The 25,258-nt window shown below is 39.1% G+C and overlaps 1 long non-coding RNA gene across 1 annotated transcript in view; it reads left to right on the forward strand.

The window, feature by feature from the left end:
* Positions 1-25,258, forward strand: part of LOC119424444 — a 70,843-nt gene that overhangs the window by 18,118 nt on the left and 27,467 nt on the right. Inside the window, exon 2 of the long non-coding RNA XR_005187509.1 lies at positions 583-691. This is a non-coding gene — a long non-coding RNA (uncharacterized LOC119424444). The remainder of the gene's footprint in view (positions 1-582; positions 692-25,258) is intronic.

Consider the following 25,258-nt stretch of genomic DNA (forward strand, 5'->3'; position numbering starts at 1 on the left):
CACACACACACACACACACACACACACACACACACACACACACACAATGAAATGCTTTTTAAAATTATCTTTCAATATTAAATGAAATCTAAATAACATTTTTGTGTCCCTCCATTACTTTCTTCCCGACAGTTTAGGCTAACGTAGGAAAAAGGCTGGACACCCCTGACAAAAGAGCCTCAAACCAGATATTTGTTTGAATGTGACAATAATAAGCCAAAAAAACTTCTGAGTTTCCTTAAGCCAAAAGGTGTACAAAGAAAAAGCAGTGGAAAAATAAATCCAGTGATTCCATAAAAATATCATTTTGAATGGACACATAGTCCGAACTCTTCACCCTCCTCCTGCATCACAGAACAAAGGTGGACACGCCTGTCTCGGTGTGAACGTGCAAAATGTTTTGGATTATTTAACAGAAAAGGGGGATCTGGATTTCAATAGTCAGAAATATGTTTGCCCAAATTCAAACCACATTCACCCCAATCTGCTCATGGGTTATTTGAGATGATATGAAAGTATATTTTAACAAGACTCCAGCTTTTTGTCATAAATTTTACATGTGCATGTCTCCTCTGGCTGCAGGTCGAGGTGATGTTACCAACGAAGACGGTTCATTCTGGAGCCCAGCCTCATTCATCAGGAGTCCAGAGAAAACGTGCTATTTCCCTGTCTGGTCCCTGGTGACCTGAAGGTAACTGCTCCATCATCACTACAGTCAGACATTTTAGGCTTACTGTCCTCAAATTGCAGAAAAAGACACAAAAGTATGAAATTTAAAGAGGTCATGAGGCTTTTAGGTTTATTCCTCCTCCAGTGTGTTATGTAATATTTTGTTCAAGGTCTGCTCGGTTACAAAGCCCAAAACCCACTCTGAAGGGAACCATTGTCCCCCGCAGAGGACTCTGCTCCTGAACTAACAGGCTTTTCTTCCCCCACTCGTCTACATAACGATGACGCGGTGACGTACACGGTGTCACATTTTTGTTCACATTAAAGCAAAGAAAATTCATTTTGATAATAAAAAAAGCTGTTTGACAAAGTTTTGCAGTCATAAAATGTGTTTTTGTAATTTATGGACATACAATTAACTTCATCCAGTGTCCCCTTTTTGTTTTTATTCAACTTTATTTATTCATTGGGAAAATAAAAACTGTTCAGTTTGAGTTTTTGTAAGGGTACGCACTAAGATAAAAAAAAAAAAAAATAAAGTAAAAACATTTGCCAGTGTTTCTTCAACTAGCTTTCATGTATAAATCTTGCCTTTTACATTCGTTCATGTAAAAATGTAATTCAGATTTAAAGTGGAGCTCTGTGGAATGGTTATGAAAAACAATATCTTACCTGTTGTAGATGGAACTTGAATCTTATTTTGGATGAATAGTTAATTCTGAATGGGCCGATGAGTTAACACTAGTCTGAGCAGGACTGACTACAGCTGAGTGGTGCCATCTCAAAACAAGTTTAGATGAAAATATACTTGCAGGACATGCTACATCTAGCTGCTAATGATTTTTGTACTTGCAAATTACTATACGATTTATTTAAATGATCATTCAATGCAAAATTGACAACTGTTTATGAAATAGAATTTGCATTGATTGCTAAAAATCTTTGACTTTAGCAATACACTTTGGTTTTGGCTCCACTGGGACCAACCATTAGCTTGTCAGTCTGGACTTAGCTACCGTAATTGCAAGCCTATTGAGCAACCCCGAATATAAGCCACGCCCACAAAAAAGTACATATATAGGCCACGCTTGTCTGTAAACAGTGTCCACGTTGTAAAATTAGATATTTACACAGAAATATATATATTTTTAACTTAAGTAAATATGTACTGGTAACATACACAAATATGTACAGTATTTATTTATTTATTTATTTATTTATTGCTGGTTAAGAAACGACAGTAGCATAGAAGGAAGTCATTAATTGCTATCTTCATCTTTCTTCTGTGCAAATTTGTGCTGTCCATCATGCAGCTGCCTTTTGAAACAAGTCTAACCCCTCCCTGGGGGCACAATGATTACCCCCCCACCCCCCACCCCACCCCCATTTCATTGGCCTTCCCTCCTCGTTTCATTGGTCCACTGTGACCTGCTCTGTGATTTCATTGGCCAGATTATTATTTTTTTTTTTTACTTTTATTCATACAGGTTAGTCTCATTGAGTCACAAGGACCCACCACCCAAGAGAGACGTGTATTGGGCAGCTATGTGAGCGCCCAGGTGTGACAAGGCTAAATGTTTTAGCGGCATGAAGCTTATCAGCTTGTCAAAAAATAAATAAATAAATCCATAAATTATCCACAGCATTGTATAAGCTGCTGTGTTCAAAGCATGTGAAAAAAATAGCGGCTTTTAGTCCAGAAATTACGGTACTTTGTTCCTCCATTCTGAGTCCATTCAGAAACCTATCTATAAAACGTTATTTTATTTATAATCTTCTCAGAATCCCATTCCAAAAATATCTAAATCATAAAAATCTAATGGAGTGACATCACTGAGTAAGTCACTTATGTGACTCAAGCTTGCAGTTTTCGACAGATTCAGCTGAGTGTTTTGTTTGCAGTGAGTGTGGACCTGCATTTCTGAATTGCATATCAATAAAGCTTAGAGTAAACTCTTTCAAACTGCAGCGTTTGATATAACTCGGGATAACCTTTCTGAGCGTTTTGTTTTATAGTTTGCAATAAGCGCCATTAAATGTGTGGACATATTAGCAAACAAGGTAGAAATGCTTTTTAAAGGTGTTTTAAATGTCAGGCATTTTCCTAATCTCTAGGAATGGATGAAAAGCAAATACTACTTTACAAAAAATACCCATAATAATAATAATTCAAGTTTATGCTGACATGTTGGACAATATGCAGAATTTAAGATGCATTAGCTTTCCTTGTTCACAATATCTGTAAATATAAGGAAGGGATTTCTGTTGTGGTAAAGGCACCAATTAGGTGAACACAGGAGGCGTATTCTTCAAACTGTGTCATGTGGCAGAGTGTATTATCCTGCTGAAAGAGGTCACTGCCATCAGGAAAAGAACACCATTATCGGTTTTATGATGGGCTGTACATGGTCAGCAACAATGTTTATGTAGGTAGTCTGTGTCACGCTAACACCCACATGGATGGCGAGACCTCTGCAGAAAACTACCCAAAGCACCACCACTCCTGCTGGCTTTACCGTTTAATGGTTTCTCTTGTTACCAAATCTTCTTTAAGGTACCAACATACAGGTTTGCTGTCATTATGGTAGAAAGGACACGATAATTCATCAGACCAGGCCTTCATTTTTGATGCAATTTTTAAGAACCGAGCCGTTGTTGCTTGTTTTAAAGAACGGACTGACCACGATAATTACTCTGATCCATTCTACAGCTACACAGAACTCATGCAACTAGATGCACTTGTTACCCGTTACATGTCCAACAGAACACGCTTTGACTTTATTTTTAACGATTTCACAAACAGCTCTTCCAGTTGGCAGAACACACCTATCCTTGCGCTCAACATTACACCATTCCTTCTGCCTTTTCCATCTGCGACCTTGTTGCTGGTTCACCAGTTTGTCTTCCTTGGACCACTTTAGGCGGGTCATGACCGCTGCAGCCTAACGCCTCACTAAAGCTGCAGTTGTGGAGATGCGTTCATGTGCCCATCTAAAAAACTGCACATCAAGTCTCTGAAATTCTTAGCCTTGTCCATTTTTTTGTTTGTTTGTTTTTATTTCCAACCCATGAAGTTCTGTCTAAAAGAAATCCTTGTCTTGTTGTACTGACATAAACCTTTTTGCTTTAGATGTCAAAGGTCACAAAGTTACAGCTGATCCATGTGCAATTTAGATGTTTCCCCTCCTCTGCAGGAGAACCTTTTTATGGACTGAAACTTGTGCCTTCAGAAACTGAATTTGAATTGCTCAGACTGAATCTGTATTTGCATAATTTGAAATTAAATCCACTTGTTTGAAACTGAATTTCACTAAACTGAAACAGAATCTAATGCTTTGAAACTGTATTTTGTTATTTTGAAAAAATCAGTTTGACTACTTTCATTTTCAGTTCTGTAATTCAATTTCAATTCCAAAACTCAGTATTTTGTGTCACATCCTGCCACATCCAGATCCTGCCGGAACAGGATCCGGGAACTCTTATTCTGACAGGGTGCATTCCGGTAACTGCTTGGATTGGGTAACTCCCAGGCTTACTACTAATAAAGTTATGAACAAATTTTGACGGCCTTGAAACGAATAAAACCTATATAGGATATGTATTCTGAAAATAATTACAAAAATGCTATTTTTAAACATATAAGCCACTTACGAGCTTCCTAATATCACATAAGAGATGTCCCTTCAAATAAGCATTTCTGCTTCTACCCTTAAAAAAAATCTCCACCCCCAAAAGTTCAGTAATGGTTAATTTAATTAAAAACACAAAAAAATAATATTAATCTAATTATATAATATATACATTAATATAATTGTGATTATTTATTCAAAACACGAGAGAAATATTTGATGGATAATCACGTTACGTACATCACATATAAAAACAACTGCACCAATTTGTCAAAATAACAGATCAAAATGTTGAAAAGACAGTTTAATTTACTTTCATTAAAAAAAGTCTTCTCATTGTACAAATAAACAACTGAGAATTGATGCACATGAAGGCAGTGGCAATGGAGAAAGTAATGGAGCAGAAGTGAGGATGCTTGAGAGTAGTGGAGTGTGCTCTATTCACACAAGAGGAGCTGTTGGTCAGGATACTTCTTGTTGCTCTTTAAAATAGTTTTTGTGTCTAGTCTTTACAACTGTAGGTAAATATAAATGTTTAACAACCCATTAAAATACAGCAGAATGTAGGAAATGGCATGTACTTTACTCAAAATTTTATGAGGGAGGACCCCCAGAGACGCCCTAACTCCGCCTGCTATTTGCATTCCATCATCATTTGGTTTACAAATTAAGCACTAAGCTGGAGCAGTGGCGTGCACATGAACTTGACTGTGTGTGTACCACTGCTTCTACTCAAACTATGTCGTAAAGGATGTTATTTTTCTTCTTTAGTGCTTTATGGCGGATTGCATGCACTCTGTTGCATCACCGCCTCCTTGAGGCTGAACCCCGTGCCTACATTTCTGTAAAGGAAGTTTCACTGATGTGAAACGTGAATCTATCAATCTGCGTTCCGTTACTCCGTGGCTTTCTCAAGGATCCGGATGTGCGGCACAAAAAAATGAATTTTGGAATTGACATTGAATTATAGAACTGACAATGAAAGTAGTCCAACTGAATTTTCAATACAAAGTTATAATGTGTTTCAGTTTGTTGAAATTCATTTTCAAACCAATGGATTTATTTCAAATTACATGAATATGGATTCATTCTGAGAAATTAAATTCAGGTGCTTATGGTACAATTTTCTGCCCATACGTTTTCTTGTGGATTTTATGATATTCCTATTTATCTGTAGACTTTTGCATTGTTCCAGCTTACGTCCAAAGATAAGCATCTTTTGTTAATTGATGATTCTAATCAATTGTGGTGATCAGCCCTGAGACAGATTGACAACCTTTCCCAAAGTTTGTTATAAACCTATAAAATATGTAATGGATTTAGGTGTTGTTGAAATGATGATGGTCTAGTTTTTCTTTAGGTTTTCTTTTGCACTTTGTGTTGCTGTGATTAAGACGTGTGTGATTCTGTTGTTGAGTCAGTGGTAAAAACTTTTTGTCAGATCTAGGACAACCAAATGTTGTAGCGTGAATAATTCTTAAATGTCTCGACTAGACAGCCATCATTCCTTATTACATTACCCGGCTGTTGCATCTATAGACGCGTGTGAGAGAATCTCCACTCTTGAGTAGACGAGCTTACATTATTTATGCAGGATCCAGACTTGAACTTTAAAAGCAACTGATAATGTTTATCAGTCAACGGTGACGTCAACTGTTTTTATAGATGATGAGAAAGTTGCAGAATGTGTTGAGTTGCAGACATTTCAGGGTGGAATGTTTATATGTAGGATTTCAGTTCTTTTTATTAGCAAGAATTGGGCGGCCATGTTTAAATTTCTCGTGGATTTTTTCTAATTCACATTAGGATATTAAACCTACCTTGAAATGAGTTCATTCATTCACCTTAACATTTTAATAAGTGGTGCTTATTCTTAAAATGCTCAACTTGACTGGGGCAAAGCCTGTTAACTACGTGCTGATGATCATGATTGACTTCACCTGGTAGATTCTCTTCGTTAGCATCAAAAGGATTTATTTGGCTGCACTCATTACATGGTTAATACTCATCTTCCCATAGGTGTCGCAACAATTATATGTGAAGGGAACGTGTCCCACCCACATTTAAAAAATGTAAATTTGAACCTCGCCATATTTACCATGAAATATTAGTTCAACCAGCGCAGTTTCTATTTCAATGTGAACTAATCCATTCCACTTGGTTAATAGGAGAATACTCAACCACTAAAAGTCCACTCCGGGTTTTCCTGGTTACCTACAACAACTCCACTCCGTATGCAGTGTTTCCCCTCCATCATCTGCCTTGGCAGGGCGTTCATGGAGGAAGGAGGTGGAGACGCCTCTGTTTTGCATGCATTAGCTCAGTGTCACGTTAGTGCAGGCGATGTTGACGAGGTGGGGGTTTAGGATGTTAGGATGTATGAGAGAAGCGGTGCACTACATCTGTAGCATCTTAGCTAGCGTGTCTGTATTGCACACCTCTAGCTTTGTGCTCCGTTAGTTCTGGCAGTTTTCAATGTGCACGGGGTGGGGGTCACAAGGAGAGCTGTTGGTCAGACTACTTTTGTGCCATGCTTTCTAACATCATTATTGAATCAAGTGTTTGCTTATGTAGGTAAATGTTTAACAATCCGGTAAAATACACAAGAATGCAGAAAATGGGATGCACTTTATTCAAAAGTTTCTGGGGAAGGACCCCCAGCTTGTCCCCCCAGGATTGTTTATTTATAATAAATTATTTTAAATGATTTAGCACCTGCTAAATCAGTAGGTGTAGGGAAAAGATCCCTCCTGCAGCCTGTCATGATCTCCTCTTTGCCACGCCCACATTTCTCCTCCAGGCTGAAGCAGCTTGGTGAAGGGTTAACCCTTTGCTGTCCTGCTGCACTTCTCTTCTCTACACTTTAAATTTAAATAGTGTAATATTGTAAATAAATAATCCATTCTGCATGGATTGTTTATTTAAAACATTACACTATTTAAATTTAAATACTTCATTTCCAAAGAACGTGGGAAATTGGGAGGTGATGAGTGTGATTGCAGTGGAGAAGTGGGTTGGCAGAGAGTATGACATTCTGTGTTCTTTTAGAGGGTTTAGAGTTTAGAAACATTGTTTTGAATATTGCAAAAGTGTGTGAAGGGTTTATTAAGCCTTACTATATATATAAATACTAAAATAAACTACTACTTACTACTACGTACTATTTGTACTCCTATCACTACTTCACGGTTTGTCACTTATTGCGGGGGGTGGGCCCAAATCACTGTGATAAATGAGGGACTACTGTTCAAACATCTAAGTATACACATATAAATAAATACATGCATATGTACATGAACATATATATATGTACACATACATACTGTAAGTGTCTGGGATGCTGCAGATTTACAGACTCTATTTTTACTGTACAGGGAGGATTTGAACAGTCCGATGGCTTGATGGACACTTCCTGAATCTTTCCGTGGAGCAAGGCTGGGACGGAAACAAAATGTTAAAAGATGAAACGTTTCAACAAAGATCACAAAAAAGTTTAATGTCATCTGGACAGTTTCTTTTTGGAAGAAATATTTTGTCTTTCATCCGAAAGACTTTATCAGTCTGAGGCCTGCCAACAGGATTTGTCTGATTAAAAAGCACATTATTAAAGAATCCATCCAGAGGACCTGACTTAACTTTGGTGAATAACTGTAACATAACTAACATTTTTTTTTAATTGAAACTGTTCTGCCAGTAGTATTTCCTGAGCTCTTTCAGTCTCTAAAGTACGGTGGCCCTGAGGTGTAAATGAACAACCTCTGAAAAAACAGAATTACATTTCAAAAACACAGCATTTGAAAAAAACGGAATCACATTTGAAGAAAAAGAATTGCATTAAGCCAAAGCGGAAGTGACCGAAGCGGAAGTGACCGAAGCGGAAGTGGCCGGAATCACATTTGAAAAAATGGAATCACATTTGTAAAAACTGAATTACATCAAACCAAAGTGCAAGTGGCCAAAGCTGATGTGGCCAGAACCACATTTGAAACAAATGGAATTACTTTTGAAAAATCGGAACTACATTAAGCCAAACTGGAAGTGGTAAGTTTTTTTGTGTGCGTGTTTATTTTTTTTATTACTTTATGAACAACATAAAACAGAACAACAGTAAAAATAATGTACACACACAAAACACCACTTCCGGTTTGGCTTAATGCAATTAATTTTTTTCAAATTTAATTCCCGTTTTCCACTTCCGTTTTGGTCACTTCCGCTTCGGTCACTTCCGCTTTAGCTTAATGTAATTCATTTTTTTTCAAATTATTATTATTATTTTTTGGTTGCATGTTTTCAAATGTATTTCTGTATTTTCAAATGTTGTTCATTTACACCTCGGGGCCACTGTACTAAAGACTTCTTGATGATCACTGCAGGGAGGAACCTCCAGCAGTAACTGTCTGTTGAAGAGGCGGGGATGAAAGCATCGGGGAGCTCAGTGTCCTGAGCAGCCATGACACCCGTGTTCACCAACCAGTTGACTTCTGAGTGTATTTATAGTCCCACTCTCTCTCTTAACTGAACAGAGTTTGTTCATTTTGGTTTCAGGCAGAAAAGAAGGAAATCGACATGGAAGCTGAATTTAAAACTGCGGAGGAAATAAAAAGAGAAATCAAAAATTGACTTTCACCTCTTTTGAAATGAATGTGATTGCTTTTTAAAAAAATGTTGGTCTTAAATGTTCAAGTTAACAAAACAAAAGGTAAGAGATCTATAAATGAACAACAAACTATATATATATATATATATATATATATATATATATATATATATATATATATATATATTTACTGGCACTTAAAAAAAATAGTTCTTGTCTTTGAGGGCTTCTTGCATCTGTCTTTTTGATGTTTTTATTCTTCTCCTTCAGTTTATTTCAAGTTTGAAGTCCTTTCGTTCAGTGGCAGTTCACAGGTCTCTCCAAAGCTTAGCCGTGTGATTTGGGTCAGGACTGAGTAGTTTAAAGCAGTTTTTCTTCTTTAACCATTCTTTTATACTGGTGGACCACAGACCTTTAGAGTCAACATTACTTTGGATCACAAATCACATCATTTCAACCTGAAATGCCTTGATGGATTTCTGATTTTAGTTTTCAGTACCAGGAAGCAGAACAAGCAGACCTGAATCATAATTGTTGTCACATCCACTTCCTTTTTTATCACCTACAACAGGATTTAACAAAACTGCCCAATAAGTTGTTTTCTGATATTTGCCATCATTATAAAGCAACTAAAGAACTGTCTTTGTTCAATTCAGTTCAATTAAAATTTAATTATGAACATGACATTGTATCCTACAAATGCAAAGCTTTTGTTTAAAATTTAGTTGAGTAAATTCTTGAGCCTTATTGAGTTCAGATGAATTAGTACCATAATCTCATGTTACAGCTTGAAGCGAGTGTGGTTCTTAAAATCTTCAAATGTTGTTAAAGAAACATCGAAGTACCAATCAAACCATTCGACAAGAGGAAGGCTGAGTTTTCTGGAGTGTGAAATAGAAACTGTTGTTTTTGGAGCACCTTGACAGTTAGATTGTATTTTAAGACCTTCTAACCAGTTCTGATTGTTTCCACAAATTAAATACAATATAAATATATAAAAGGTCTCAAATGAGTGCATTTAAATTTTGCCAGTCAAGTTTGAACCATGCTACATTTGAAATAATAGCCAATTACCTTTTTTAAAGTTGTTGTTTTTTTTAGATTTGCACATCTGCACTTTTCAGTTACAGACCCTCAGTGTGCAGACTCCTGCTGGTCTTCAATTCTCCAAGGTCGATAATTACATCGGTTTTCAAAGTCTAATATCACACTTTGAAATAAAAAGAATCCAGCTATCTGAAGAAAGACAAGTGCTTGTTCCATGTTCTGATTTGCTTTTTTAGTGTTTTGAGGTTAATAATTTAGGGATGGGTGGATAGATGAAACAAGCAGTGTAGTTTGTAATCTTTAATCTTTTTGTTTTTAACTATTACTGCTATTCTCATCTTTGCTTGAAAGAAATACAAACAAAATGTCACTAATTCTGTTCTGGTTTTGTTCTTTGCCATAATCTTCAGCTCATCTGGATTTTATGTCCCATTTCAAGCTCTTTTGACCCCATCAAACAAAATAAAAAATGGCGATAACAGTCAGTTTTACAAGTATTGAGATAAAATGTGGTGCAGTGACAGCTGAGGGTCATCCTCGGCTTTTATTCTGAGCCAGGGCCAGTCCAAGGTTGCAGTTGACTCTTAGCAGTTTCATTTGAAGGACCCTTTAGAAGTCCACTCGCCAGTCATGTTTGCAAGTCAACAGTGATGTTCGATATACCACAACTAAAGATGGGACCAGAGGCTGGAAGCTGAAGTTACAAAGGACAAGCACCCCCTAGTGGCTGGCTGCACAACAATTAAGCCCAATCTCTCTCCATGGAACCAAATGAGACATTTTCTTAACTAAAAACAAGAAACACACTTCACGACTTTGTCAGTTTTTTCTGGTGTTGCTTTTTGTTGGTTCACATGGTTCTTATGTGAATCAACATGCTAAGGATGGGTACTCCAACCTACCGCTTGGCACATGGGTACAAACAATTGTTAGATTTTGTTCCTCTACCCAAAAGTGCAGGGAAGCTTTTCCCCATAGACTGTTCCAGAGTGAAATATGATCCAGCCCCTCCAGAAGAGATTGGTTGGAAAACACACGCTGTGCATTGAATTGATTCTGTCTATTTCTAGTTAGCAACGTTTCAGCACCCAAAAAAAGAAACTGTCCAGATGACTTAACTGAAAATTGTTGTATTGTATACCTGGATTATTGAACATGGACTTAGTTGGTTTTAAACCAGTTTGACATGACTGTCGACGAGGGAGAGGGCCGGCACCAGAGGAGGGGGCGTGCCAGAGAGACCATCTTAGCACCAACATAACTGGTTTGTTCCACTTTGGAGTAAGCTGTTGGGGGAAGAATCAGTTTTGTTGTGTGTTTCCTTGACTGATGAAGCCTTCTGGATGGAAGGTGAAACGTTTCAGCACAAAAAAAAGAAAGAAACTGTCCATATGACCATGGATGTTGGATTATATACCTGGATTATTGAGCATGGACTTTGTTGGTTAGCACAGGCTCCTTCCCTTAGAGGTGACATTTCATGTTGCAAGAGCTAACTGTGGTAAGTTGGTGTCAGAGCGCCAATGCCCTCACTTTCATCTCCCACACATAGCACTATGCACCCTACCCGTATGGTTCCTCCTGCAGGTAGTGGACCCCACAGGAAAGCAAAACTATATATCTCTTTTGGGCTGAGCATGCCTGGTCCCCATAGATAAAGGTTTGGGTTCTCATATAAAGGGTGCATATGCACCAAAACATGGTGGGCGCTCTTTTCACAGAAAATTTCTGATGTGTCAAGAATGAAATGACTGTGGAAATGTGCCCAGCCACAAGTCAACTTTATGGCTGGTGTACGCAGGTTTCTATGGTTATTGGTGCATTGGTGACACTTAGAGGGGATACTGGGATATCGTTGATGTGAAAACTATTATTGTGTACAGCAGACACATATGATGAGCAATTAATGGCTTTATCCTTATTAGAGGATGTAGCAAATGGCGCAGTTTGTAGAGAGCATATATTAAGAGACCAAAATGATTTTTTGGCCCACGATGACAACTGGTTCATCAGCCATTTAGGCTTCCAAAGGCAATCTTTTTGGAACTGTGCTTGGAGCTGCAGATGGTCTTGGAGCATGACTCAGCAAAGAGATGTGCGCTGCCTGTGCACAAACAGCTGCTGACCACATCAGAGTTCTTAGCAACAGGGGCATTCCAGAGGGTGGTGGCAGACCGGTCAAGACTGTGCCAGTTGACCCTGAACTGAGCCGTGCCAGCTGTGTGGGATGGAATGATTCATATGTCAACCTGGTATACCATAATGTAGTTGAACAAGTATAATTTGCAGTGACAGACGGTTTTTCTAATGTAATCAAACTGCACATGCATTGCTATAAAAACACCATCCCAAGATGTATTCATTTAACCAAAAGCATTTTCATTCATTCCATGTGCAGATTCCATATGATGTGCAAAAGCAACTAACCAACATTGTGGCGAGGTGGCCTGGTTCAACACACCGTTCATTCTAATGAACAGCATGTTTGGAAACAGACCACATCCTGGCGCAGTGCGGGATGGGATGCCTTCTTGGTGACTACATTCAAGGTCCTGTTCTTGGTCCAATCGTCCAAATAAGTCCAACCAGTTTTTCTTAATTTCTGTGGGTGGGTGCCGCTCTGACCCCACAGCATTTACAGCTTTGTCCCACTTTGTGTTAATGCCAGAGAACCGTGTGCCATCGATGTTTTTCTACCTCATTCAGAAGCATCTCCAGCTCATATTTCTTGAATTTCCTCTTTTTTCCTTTGTGTAGACATGCTTTTCGATAGCGCTTTTTTCTCGATTTAAGCGTACGTCATGTTTTTGTAGGAAATCCATGCAAGTCTTTGTACGTGAGGTCCTGGGCCACCAGGTGGTATCTGACGAATCCTTCCACAAGGCTTTGGTAGAGGGCCACAGTAATCCACATCCAGTCAAGGAACATTGAACTCCTTGCTGTCTTCTGTCCACATACGTATGATAAATAATTATTTGTCTGGCCCTGTCACCCAAGATCCATCTGCCTTGGAAAAAACACTAGCCCCCGATGCATAGGATTATTCAGGCACTAGAACTCATCCATCCCAAAAAGGAGGTAATTCATGGAGTGTATAAATAACAAAGATGTGTATGATCTAAATATAAAAAAATAAAACTTGCACCAAACAGTTTGTTGTTTTAGTAAACAGAGGTGCTTGTTAATAGTTGTGCCTCCTGGAGAACACCATCTGTTCACATGGACTGCACAACTTCACTCTGTCTCAACTCTTCAAAAGTTGCGTTCATGTTTGTTTTTATTGTTTCTTTAATCACTTATGAAATTAGTTAAGACTCCAGGCTGATTTTGCTCCTTAACTGGACTAAATGGAGCGTGTTAAATTAGACATGATTGTATGCATCAGTTGCTCAACATTAAAAGCAGAGGTCAATCAAGCATAGAAGGTCATATTAACATAATATGCCATCTCTTATCAAATCCAGGTTTATCAATAACACAACACTGAGAGATAAATATAGTTTTTATTACTTCTTAAATTGGATGATAATGGGATTGTTCAACATGTTTTAATGTTGTGTACTGGAAGCCTGCGCAGTGATTTTCACATTTTAATAAAATGCATGTCATACATAGACGTTTTTTTTCTCAAATGCCCAAATGCAGATTTTCTACAGAGAAATCTGCATTAAATTCCACAGTGAAACACTGAGTTTACATACGGAGATGTTGGTGTTTTTGTGGACATCAGAAACGTATCCACGCCTGTATAGAAATGCAAGCGATAAGTGTCTTACACTGATTTAAAATTTGTTTGCTCTGCTCTTTAAAACCCATCGCAGATGTCGGAACTAAAATTAAACCAATCGACCTATGCTCTCACTAAAATTGGACACACGGCGTGCAAACTGGTATGTCTGGTGCTTTTATAGATAACGCATAAAAGAATCAATCTTCCTAACGTGTGTGTGTGTGTGTGTGTGGTTCTTAGGGTAAGATCAAATACTTTCTTGAAATCATAGACAAGTGTCTGTTACAGTCTTTTCTTTTATAGTCAAATGCAGATATTTTTAGAGGAAACCTGATGCTGGTCTTCAATTTAAATCAAGAATAGTAAATAATCTTGTTTTAGTCCATAAAGCATTTTGCTTAATCTGAACAGTTTTTTTTTTTGTTTTTTTTTTTTTTACGTGTGAGCCATTCAGTAATTTGCCCAACTCCATTTTGTGTGAAAAAGGCATAAAAGCCTCATGACTCCTTATGTGTGCTAACTTCTACTAAAGGACTGTATTTAAATTCTGAAAATCTTTTAATACACATTTCTTATAAACTCATCTAAAACTGCTTTTTTCTTTGTTTTGGAGAGAGAAAAATGTGGAGTGGGGGGCGGCCTCCATTCAGAAAGATAAAAATTCCATGCAGTGCAGAAAGTGGCCGTTAACCACATTAAAATACAAAGAATTTATAATTCCTGAAACAACTGTAGCATTTTTTTGTTTATATATATTTTGTCTTTTTTGTCGTGCATTGTTTAACATTTACAGATGGTGGGGTTGAGGGTTTTGCTCAAAGGCCCAGAATGATGGAGACAGGTGTAAGTGCTTCACCTTTCCCACCCACATTTTAATGTTGTTAGTACCGGGAGTTGAACCGGCGATCTTCCGATCACAAGCCCACCTTCTCTCACCTCTGCACCACCACTCCCCATCCAAACTCATCCAAAAACACTTTGCAAATGATCTGTGATGTGGACGGGGGCAGACATTCTGACTGGGGATGAAAAGTTAATCAGTTGTCCATGTCAACCAGTTGATTACTTTGAGATTTATTAAAATGGCCTGTGGTTCATGGGATATTTTGCTAACACTACAAGCACAGGCAAATGATTCATCTCTTACTTTTAGGCGGAAACCACAAAACATCGCTTGCATTTTTCTTTTCTTTTTTTGTCTGACTTCTGCTAATTATAAAACAATTAAAGAAAAAATACAAGATTTGCTTCTTAAATTAAAAATAAAATGAAATCACTCAAAGGTTTGACCTGAATAATAAGCATGAAACCCATTAGGTGAACGACAGCAGGCTCAGAGGACGGCAGCATAGAAACACAATAAAAACAGTTTTAATCAGATTTATTTTAGTCGATAAGCCACAGGGTTTCATCTAAAACTGCTTTCTACTCTTTAGTATAAGGTCAGTTTTATCATAATTGTTTTATTTGCCACAAATATTTGTCTTATAAAGAAATCCGCATGGAGTTATTGTTTTTTATGTTTTGTTTGTTGAAGCCCAAAGTTAAAGAAACAAACTCTCGGCTGCTCTCATTGATTCTTGCCAGGGCTGAAAAGTTGAACCACATTCTGCAATCTTTGATCAAACGAGCATTTCATCTCCAACTAGGGTTTTACATTTTGTTCTTGGCTCCCAGCTTCACTTTATGCTGCTTCGCAGAATATTTAATGCTGTTTTGTTTTGTTTTGTTTTGTTGTAACGGCCACCTCAACTCCAAAGTTCCTGAAAGTTTAAGTTTGAGAATTGGACTCGGTTTTGACTCCGCAGCACAACACCCCCTCTGGTGCACTGAAGTGTGTTACTGATCGGTTGGTGTAGAAATGTGACACAAGGGCAACAATAATATAAAATTAATTTAGTTTCAAGGTTCTATTTGTAAAAAGTCTCTACGCTGAAGCACATGCAGACTGCAGCCATCAGTGCTGAATGTCACTGATGTCTTGGTTTCAATTAACCTCAGTAAAATAAGAATTCACATGAAAATACATTTATATTTTTTGCAAAACCCTGAGAAAAATAGCTTTCTCTTGGTAAAAAACTTTTCTTTAATTCCTCATTTTACTGGATATAAATCACGTTTTTTGGACGATTGTTTCCTCTGGTATCGGATGCTGTGCAGCTGGAAGGATGTTTACTGGAACTTTTTTTTACTTTTGGACATTTGTTATGATGCATAACCATAACAACTGGGAGCAGCTGATTAACATCTCAAAAGCTCTAATATCTCAGCTACAGCCTCAAAACTCAAAGGAGTTGAAAAGGAGGCACCGTGGATGCATTCCTGTCACCCTGCTGGCTGTGCTCGAGTTCCTGACCACTGATATCCTGGAGATAGCAGGAAGCACGGCTCGTGAGAGCAGGACAGAATCGTCCCCCGGCACCTACAGTTGGCTGTCTGCAGCGACAAGGAGCTCGACAGGCTGCTGGGAGGAGTGGCCTTCACTCTGGGAGGTGTTCAGCCCAGCATTCGGGCAATTCTGCAGCTCGGGGGAACTGAGAGGCCAGCCGAGTCTGGGTGGACGGATTGGACGGCATCTGCGGCCATTTTCTTCGGATCTGCGGTGGGACAGATCTTTACAAGAGATTCTTCCTGCCTACAGCCATCAATATCTATATCATCTCTTAATAAAACGAGGATAACGAGTTACAACATTTAATTTCCCTCTAGGATTAATAAAGTAGTTTTGAATTGAATTGAATTGAACGGAAACTCTTAAAAAGTAAAATATTTAAAACTGAACTTTAAGAGTCCGCTCTATTCAAGATGGTTGCCACACCTAATCAACATTAAGATACACAAAACTGGATCTAACAATCAGTTTGACATATATTGAGCTAAAATTTGGTGTGGGAGGAGCTAAGAACTTTACTTTAAACTTTACTTTGAACGCTAAGAGATTAGATGACGTATCAACAATTTTGGCAGTAACCATTGAAATCAATCCTATATAACTGTTGGCAAAATATTTCTAGACTCATTGGAAATATTTTAAAGAAATTCAGCAAGTAAAAGCTGAAAATACATCTACAAGCACTTTAAAAGGCTGTGGTTAAATTCATGTAATGTGGAATAGAAATTGGCAAATTCTGATTAAGGATTATTTTTATCTTCTGTATGTCTTTTGGACTGCAGTCTCCATCAGGATTACAATAATACATTCATCATTTAAACCAGTGGTTCCCAATCGTGGTCCCTGAGGAACACCATCCTGCATGTTTCAATTGTTTCTCCGCTCCAACACGCCTGATTCAGTGATTTAATTAAGTCCTGCAGAAGCCTTTTAATCACCCATTCATTCAAATTTGTTGCATCAAAGCTGGCAAACAAGTGAAACATGCAGGACGGTGTTCCTCAGGGACCAGGGTTGGGAACCACTGATTTAAACAGAACATTTGTGAGACAGAAAAAAATTAAAACTGACCAACCATAAGCCTCTACTGATAGAATGCAGTGTTTATTTATTTATTTTTTAAATCTTTTTGCTTCTCATCTGTTAGAATCGACTGGTGCCGCTTCCTCCTGCCCTCTGTGGGAACCACATGAAGCCAATGAACATGATTCCTCAGCCATTAATTACTGATTTCACCTCATGCTCTGAGGTGAAGATGCATATAATCCTAATAAAATCTTCAGTGTACACATACATCTGGAAGAGTGTTTGAAAGAGCAGAGGTAGAAGAAACCAGGAAAGAGTTTTTTTTTTTTTTTTTTAAGGATGCTTTCCATCAGCTGAGCAGATACTCCTCAATGTCTGTAAGATTCTGCAGGGATAAATTACCTGGTTTTAGTCTGAAGCAAACACAACCGAGAAGAAAGACCGCTGTTTTGCTGTTTGGGTGAGATCAACAGTTATCTCATTATTTCAACAGTCCAAATGTATTTTATTCACATTGCTTAAAATAATCTTTTTTCACATTCGGTAACATTTCAGAGATTCACAAGTGTTTATTGTGCCCACATTGTTAAAACAACAACTTATTCCACTTTAAGATGTTTCTAAAGGAAACATGGAATAACAGCTGGGGGGAGGGGGGGGGGGTAACATTAACAAAGCTGTATTCAGAATATTCCCAAGAAAGGATGTTTAATTGTCTTTAATCAGCCAGCAGCTAAAGGAAACTTTTAATCCAGAGACATTCAGATAAAAGGTCAGTTGTTGTTTGTGGGAATGTCACGTCAGCTGAACAGTTTTCTCTGAATAGATTGTGTTTGGACTAGCAACTAAACAAATGACGAGCGGTGTGCTGATGTCCCCCATTGCTGAGGGTTTTTTAATTGTTAATGTTTGTAGTTTTAAAGACGTTTTCCTGGACTGGAGTTGAACAGGTTATGTAAATAAAATTTTATATTTTTTGTGCGAGACATATAAGTGGGTAGGAGTTGCATTGTGGAGAAGTACAGAATGTTTTTTGTTTGTTTATTTGGGGGGGGGGGGGGGGGGAATTGGCCAAGGCTGCACAGAGTGACAGATTCTGCAGAGTGGAGGGAGCAATTTCATATGGAAGCTGAGGAAGGAAGAATGTTGTGAGGAGTTCAGAGAGGAGCTGTTAAAGTTCTGGGTGGTGAGAAAAAGCTTCACATGACTGGGCTGCTACAGCAACAGTAATTAGAGAGACAGGTAGGAAGGTACTTGGTGTGTCATCCAGCCAGAGAATAGATGAGGAAACCTGGTGGTGAAATAGTGAAGTGCAGGAAGCAATTCAGAGAAAGAGGTTAGCCAAGAAGAAATATGACAGTGAGACAGCAGGAGAGAAGGCAGGAATATACGGAGATGGGACGTAGAGCAAAGAGGAAGGTAGCTAAAGCAAAGCAGAAGACGTATGATGAGTTGTATGGGAGGCTGGAGACTAAAGAGGGCGAGAAGGACTTGTACCGATTGGCAAGACAGAGGGATCAGGCTGGAAAGGATGTGCAGCAGGTTTAGCTAGGTAAAGGTAGGAATGTTAATGTTCTAAGAAGTGAGGAGAATGTGATGGAAAGATGGAAGAAGGTGAGGAGCTAATGAATAAAGAGAATGAAAGAGAAAGAAGAGTGGAGGTCATAGAAACTGTGGACCATGAAGTGGGAAAGATTAGTGAGGGTGAAATTAGAAAGCTCTAAAAATAATGAAAAAGGGGAAGGCAGTAGGACCTGATGACATACCAGTGGAGGAATGGAGAATAAGTGTGCTGGTGCCCATTTTTAAGAACAAGGGTGATGTACAGAGTTGTAGCAACTACAGGGGAATTATGTTGATGAGCCACACGATGAAGATCTGGGAGAGAGTTGCGAAAGCGAGACTTGGACGAGAGATGACTATCTGTGAGCAGCAGTATGGTTTCATGCCAAGAAAGAGCACCACAGATGCCATCTTTGCTTTGAGGATGCTGATGGAGAAGTACAGAGAGGGTCAGAAAGAACTCCATTGTGTCTGTGTGGATTTAGAAAAAGCATCTGACTGAGTGCCGAGGGAGGAGGTGTGGTATTGCATGAGGAAATCTGGAGTTGCAGAGAAGTGTATTAGACTGGTACAGGACATGTATGAGGACATGACGACAGTGGTGAGATGTGCTGTAGGAGTGAAAAATAGCTTCAAGGTGGAGGTGGGAGTGCATCGAGTATCGTCTCTGAGCCCCCAATTTTTTGCTCTGGTGATGGACCGACTAACAGATGAGGTCAGGCAGGAATCCCCATGGACTATGATGTTTACAGATGACGGTGTGATCTGTGGTGAGAACAGAGAACAGGTGGAAGAGAACTTGGAGAAGTGGAGGTATGCACTTGAAAGAGGAGGAATGAAAGTTAGCCGTAGTAAGACAGAGTTCATGTGTGTGAATGAGAGGGAGGAGGTGGAACAGTGAGGCTACAAGGAGCAGAGGTCACAAAGGTGCAGGACTTTAGGACTTAGGGTCCACTGTCCAGGAAATAGGGAATGAGGTAAATTGGTGAAAAAATTATTCTAGACAGGATGGAGTGGCTAAAGAAACGTTTCAGGAGTGATTTGTGACAAAAAGGTGTCAAGAAAGGTCAATGGAAAAGTTTACAAGACAGTGGTGAGAGCAGCTATGTTGTATGTTCTGAAGACATTGGCACTGAGATGAGAGAAAAAATAGGAAGTGGCAGAATGAAGATGTTGAGCTTCTTCTTAGGAGTGACGAGGATGGATAAGATTAGGAATGAGATCATCCGAGGTTCAGCACCGGTTGAAGGACTGGGAGATAAGTTAGAGGCCAGACTGAGATGGTTTGGAATATATACACAATATATATATGGGACAGTGGCCATCTTGGACTTTGACATGGCAACTATATTTTCTATGGTGATTTTTCTTACGCCTAGTTGCAGCTACACACTATAACTGAAGTCGTTACCTCATTAATTTAATTTATCGTGCTCACATTTTGTATGGAGAACATTCCCAATTCCCCTCTTCGCTACACAATAGGGGACAATAGGTGTCCAGACAACCAAACAAGGCAGACTAAATGAAGACATGTGCAGGCTCTTTATAAATGTATTTAGTGCTATACCCCTATAATTTGATCACCCAGGATAGATGTTGGTGCCATGTGTGAACCAGTTCTAACATTAATGTACATTTCTAATATAATTTACAGAACACATATCATGCACCACTCTTTGACTTGCTGTGAGACCCTTAAAATACATTCACTAATATTCACTTTGTTTGACACCCTATGATGCCAACCAAATACATTACTCAAGCTAGCACCCTGTGGCTTATGATTGAGTCACTCTAATAAAGTGCTTCAAGGATACATGAGTGTTGCTGTGTGACGCTCAAAATCTGACTGCAATTTATAGCCGCTGACATCAGTGAGCAGCTATTTACTTAAACACAGGAAGCATTATTACATCCATACTAACTGCTCATCATACTGTGGCACTACACGCAGAAAGAGACCAACATACAGTCATTCCCGATTTTCCTCAACTTTAGTTTACCTCCAAATGTGTGCAACAAACGATGCAAAGCTACACGCTTCAGATTTAGTTGCTAGGCTGCAGAGTTACAGATGTAGAAAGAAAGCAGCAACATAAACTGAGCCGTTAAACCTCGTTTGGTTTAGTATTTTCTCGAGTCCACACATCGATACCTTCGCATCTTAAAAGCCGCTTCCGTGCTGCATGGTGGTCTGAATCATTAGCATATGGATATACTGTATTTTTATAAATATATATTTTGATTGAACATACAAGGAGTAAGATCCTATTAATAGACATACACAAACAAGAACTGTAGCAGTCATCAGGCAGTTCTTGTGGATTAACAGTAGAGACTGAGGCATGTTCGACTCTGTCCACTCCTCTGGTTTATTTGTCGTGACAGGAAGTATTAGTTTTTGAGTTCACAAAAATTGGTCCAATGAGTTAAAGCTATCGGTTATCAGTTCCAATAATAATACAGTTCTGTGGCTCTCTCTCTATATATATATATATAGTTTAACAACAGGTGGTGTTAGATAGTTCTGAGCGAAGGTGCTTAACTGCAAGTGGAGTAAGTTTATTGAGCAATTTTTACTCCATGCTGCTCTATTCTAAAATCAGGCGCTAAGAAGTGTGTTGGCATGGAAAATTGAACCCCCTACCCCACAGAAATTGGTTAGCGCAGAGGCAAGGCCAGGCTGAAGCTAAAATAGAAGTAATGAGATGCCGGTTCTGCATGACATCAGGCAAGTAATCGAAAACAGAATTGTGGCAACTCTCCCAGGATGATTTAAATGCCAAATAAACATACCTTGAAAAAAAAAACGAGGAATCGGTGCTGTTAAAAAGCCAAATCTTACATGTTTGTTTTTCTTTTGCAACATGTTTACAGTTTATTCCTTGAAAACTATTTGTACATTTGTTTTAGCTTTCCTATAACTGACATGGCTCAAATGTGGACGTTTATTCATGCGAGCTTTGTAACCTCTGTAATAAACAAACAGGTCTGCAGGGTGTCAGCGGGAAGGAGCCACACTGCTCCCACATACCATCACCACACTTCAGCCGCCTACTGCATGTCAGCACAACAGCTCTGTCAGAATCGGGCAAAGCGCACGGAGAGGCTTAATGTTTGTGTCGTGCAAAGTGTGGACACAATGCCAGTTCCCTGTTTTAATGCCTAATGCCTGAATATAGTCCGGTATTTATAACCAAGGCAGTCTGGAAAACAAGCTAAGCTGAAACCTTTGGCATTGCATTCATAATTGGGGTGCAGAAATAAACGCTGCAGTGTTTTAAAGGCTCCACGTGTGGAGAAGCCCAGTGGGGTTTATCAACAAGAAGACATTTTAAGCTTGTCACTACTTGACTAATTATGTTTTAAATTGTAAAATCAAGACTACGTATATTTGTAACAATTGTAGCAATACCCATATATAAGGACTGAAGCGAACAGACTCCAAGACTCTAAGATTTAACTGTGTTTATTTACGAAGTGTGGAATATCATCAAATGTACAAGCGGAGGAGCTGGAACTCTGAAGAGTAAACTGGTTAATATATCTGCAGGGGTGATAATGTTACTGCTTCTCGTACGGTAGGGATTGGAGTCAGTCGTAGGGATAGGTGACCCAGTGACTTCAGAGTGAGGAAGGAAGACATTCGGCAATGGTTCCAGGCAGGAGGCAAGTGGTAGAAGGTGAAGAAGCAGCTGAGGAAGCACATGAGAGCCCAACGTCCACAGAGGAAGTCCCGGAAACAGGAGGGCAATGGCGATAATGCTGAGAGCACGAAGGAACACAGGGTAACATTTAGTTAAAGCACAAGTAAATGGCCAGAAACACGACTACCACTGGCAGGTAATGCTCCAGCGCTGACTGGATGTCTGCAGCGTTTTATGGTTTTGTTGTTCATCAAGATGATGATCCTCAGGCGGGGCTGACTGGTGCTCTGGTGTGGCTGCAGAGAGCTGACACAGCAGAACGCCCACAATATTACAAAACATTCAGTGGATAAAAATCTGTTACTGGCCACCACATCAAAGCAATGTGCATATACAAATTTAGTGAAACCATTAAGTAAATGGAACAGATTTAACTATTTGACTCAGCCCAATTCAAGATGGGCGCCATGGACTACCGACCATAGATAGCATCCAAAAATTCCTTTTGTAAATATTCAGCTGAATCATGGTGGTAGTTGAGCATCACCCCCAATGCACAGTAACAGCACAGTATTTTTGTTAGCATTGATTTGTTGCATCAGATGTTTGAACTGTAACAAAAGATGTCTTGAACCACTTGACAAATGTGAATCCATCCTCGACGTAAGAATTAAATGTACACATTCAACTATTTCCTTCTGGAACCAATCAAATTAAAGATGGCCACCATCATAACATTAGCAAACATGAAAATGGCTATACCGGTAGTTCTATCAAAAGTCATCTCAGGACACTGTACACAAAGAAAATATTTTAGTTTGAGGTTTTGGACGAAAGATGACAGTCAATGTCTATTTATTCAAGGAATTCTACGCCTTTTTAAATGTTTAGTTTTTACATTAAAGTCACTGCTTTTCCTACATCTAATATTGTTCACAAAAAACAAAGGACTTAACGTCTAACTGTAAAGTTGAGAAAACTGAATTAAATCAAATTAATTGTCCTTAATTTAGTTTTTTGCTATGATTGAAAATACTATATTTTCCGCCGTACACGTCGCACCGCCCTATAAGTCGTATCAGTCCAAAAATGGTGGGATGCATCACAAACAATGATGAGTCCAGCTACAGGCAGGAGGTGGAACACCTGGAGAGCTGGTGCAGAGAGAATAACCTTCACATCAATGTGAAGAAGACAAAGGAGATGATTGTGGACTTCAGAAGGAACAAAAACACCTACACCCCCCTGAACATAAGAGGATCTGCGGTGGAAGTGGTCTCCAGCTACAAGTACTTGGGTGTACACATGAATGACAACCTCAGCTGGAGCAACAACACCACCAGCCTGATCAAGAAAGCTCATCAGAGACTCTACTTCCTCAGACGGCTGAGGCGAGCTGGTCTGGGAAGCTCAGTCCTCACCTCCTTCTACAGGTGTGCAGTGGAGAGCATCCTGTGCTCGAGCATCAATGTGTGGCATGGAGGCTGCACAGCTGCAGAAAGAAAAGCTTTGCAGAGAGTGGTGAAGGCTGCACAGAAATCTGTTGGAATCAGTCTCCCCACCATCACAGACATCTACACCTCCAGATGCAGGAAGAGGGCCACCTGCATCATGAAGGACCCCACCCACCCAGCACACACACTTTTTGCCCCACTCCCCTCAGGAAGGAGGTTAAGGAGCATTAAGTGTAGAACCACTAGACTGAGGAACAGCTTCTACCCTGAGGCTGTTAGACTCATGAATCTCTAACTAGAATAATCACTGTGAAAAACCATATCATGTTGCTGCTGATCTGTTTCATGTTGCTGCTGATCTGTTTCAATGTTGATGTGTTCATGCGTGCACATCTGCTCACAGACTCATGTTCATGTTTGTGCTGATGTTCAATGTTTTATGTTATGAGTGCTTAGTGTATATTTAGTTGATGTTTTTCTTAGTTCATATCTTAGATGTTATTACTGTTTTTCTTATACATTTTATTGTTGGATGTAACTGGGACCCTGTGTACATAATTTCGCTCCACCACATGTACCACATGAGGTGCGAATGACAATAAAGAAACTCTGACTCTGACTCTGAAAATATCTAAAAAAGTGGAAAAAAACATAAATAAGTCGCTTAGCCGTATACGTCACATCTATTATACATCACCACTGACGCGTCGTGTTTGTTGCTTGTCACCGCTGACAACCCAGAAACGTGGGCCGGTGTTGTGCCAAAAAACAATTGGCTGCCAAATGGCGGCCACGGGAGCGTGCATGGGAGGACTTTACCAAAAAATTTAACAAGATTAACACTTAAAAACAATTATTTATTTGCTCTATTATAGCAAAGGTGTGTCTCAGTCTAACTTTTCCTTAATAAATGCACTTTGATGGTCAAATCAGTTGCGTTTCAAAAGCCAATTCGCGGAAGCAGGAGTGTGTGGAGGGACACCTCGCTGTGCATTTCTTTGAAATTTAACAATATAAGCACCTAAAACAATTATTTGTTTGCTCGGCATTATAGTAAAGGTGTGTCTCAGTTGAACTTTTACTTAATAAATTCACTTCAATGGTCAAATCAGATGCATTTCGCCGGAGCGGTGCAGCAAATTGAAGCTGATTTGATGGTTGCTCCAAGAATGATCCCAGAGCTGGACAAAGGTGGCCTCTATGGCAAGCCAATTGTATCATTAATAGCCCCTTTTACCTATTACATGACGAACGGCATGCCATACTACTCGAGTGCCACTTAGTGGCTGAAAATGGTAGTGTTCAATGTTTTCAATGTGAGAATGAATGAAAACGGTCATATCTCAGACAGAAATTGGTTTATAAATATGGGAAAAAAACATAAATTGCTTTGATGTATAAGTCGCAGAGCATGCAAATTATGGAAAAAAACTGCAACTTATAGAGCAAAAAATACGATAAAATTGAAATTAAATCAAACTTTACATGTCAAGGGTTCTAT

This window comes from Nematolebias whitei, chromosome 18 (genome assembly GCF_014905685.2).
Source record: "Nematolebias whitei isolate Nwh7 chromosome 18, NemWhi1, whole genome shotgun sequence".
NCBI lineage: Eukaryota > Metazoa > Chordata > Actinopteri > Cyprinodontiformes > Rivulidae > Nematolebias > Nematolebias whitei.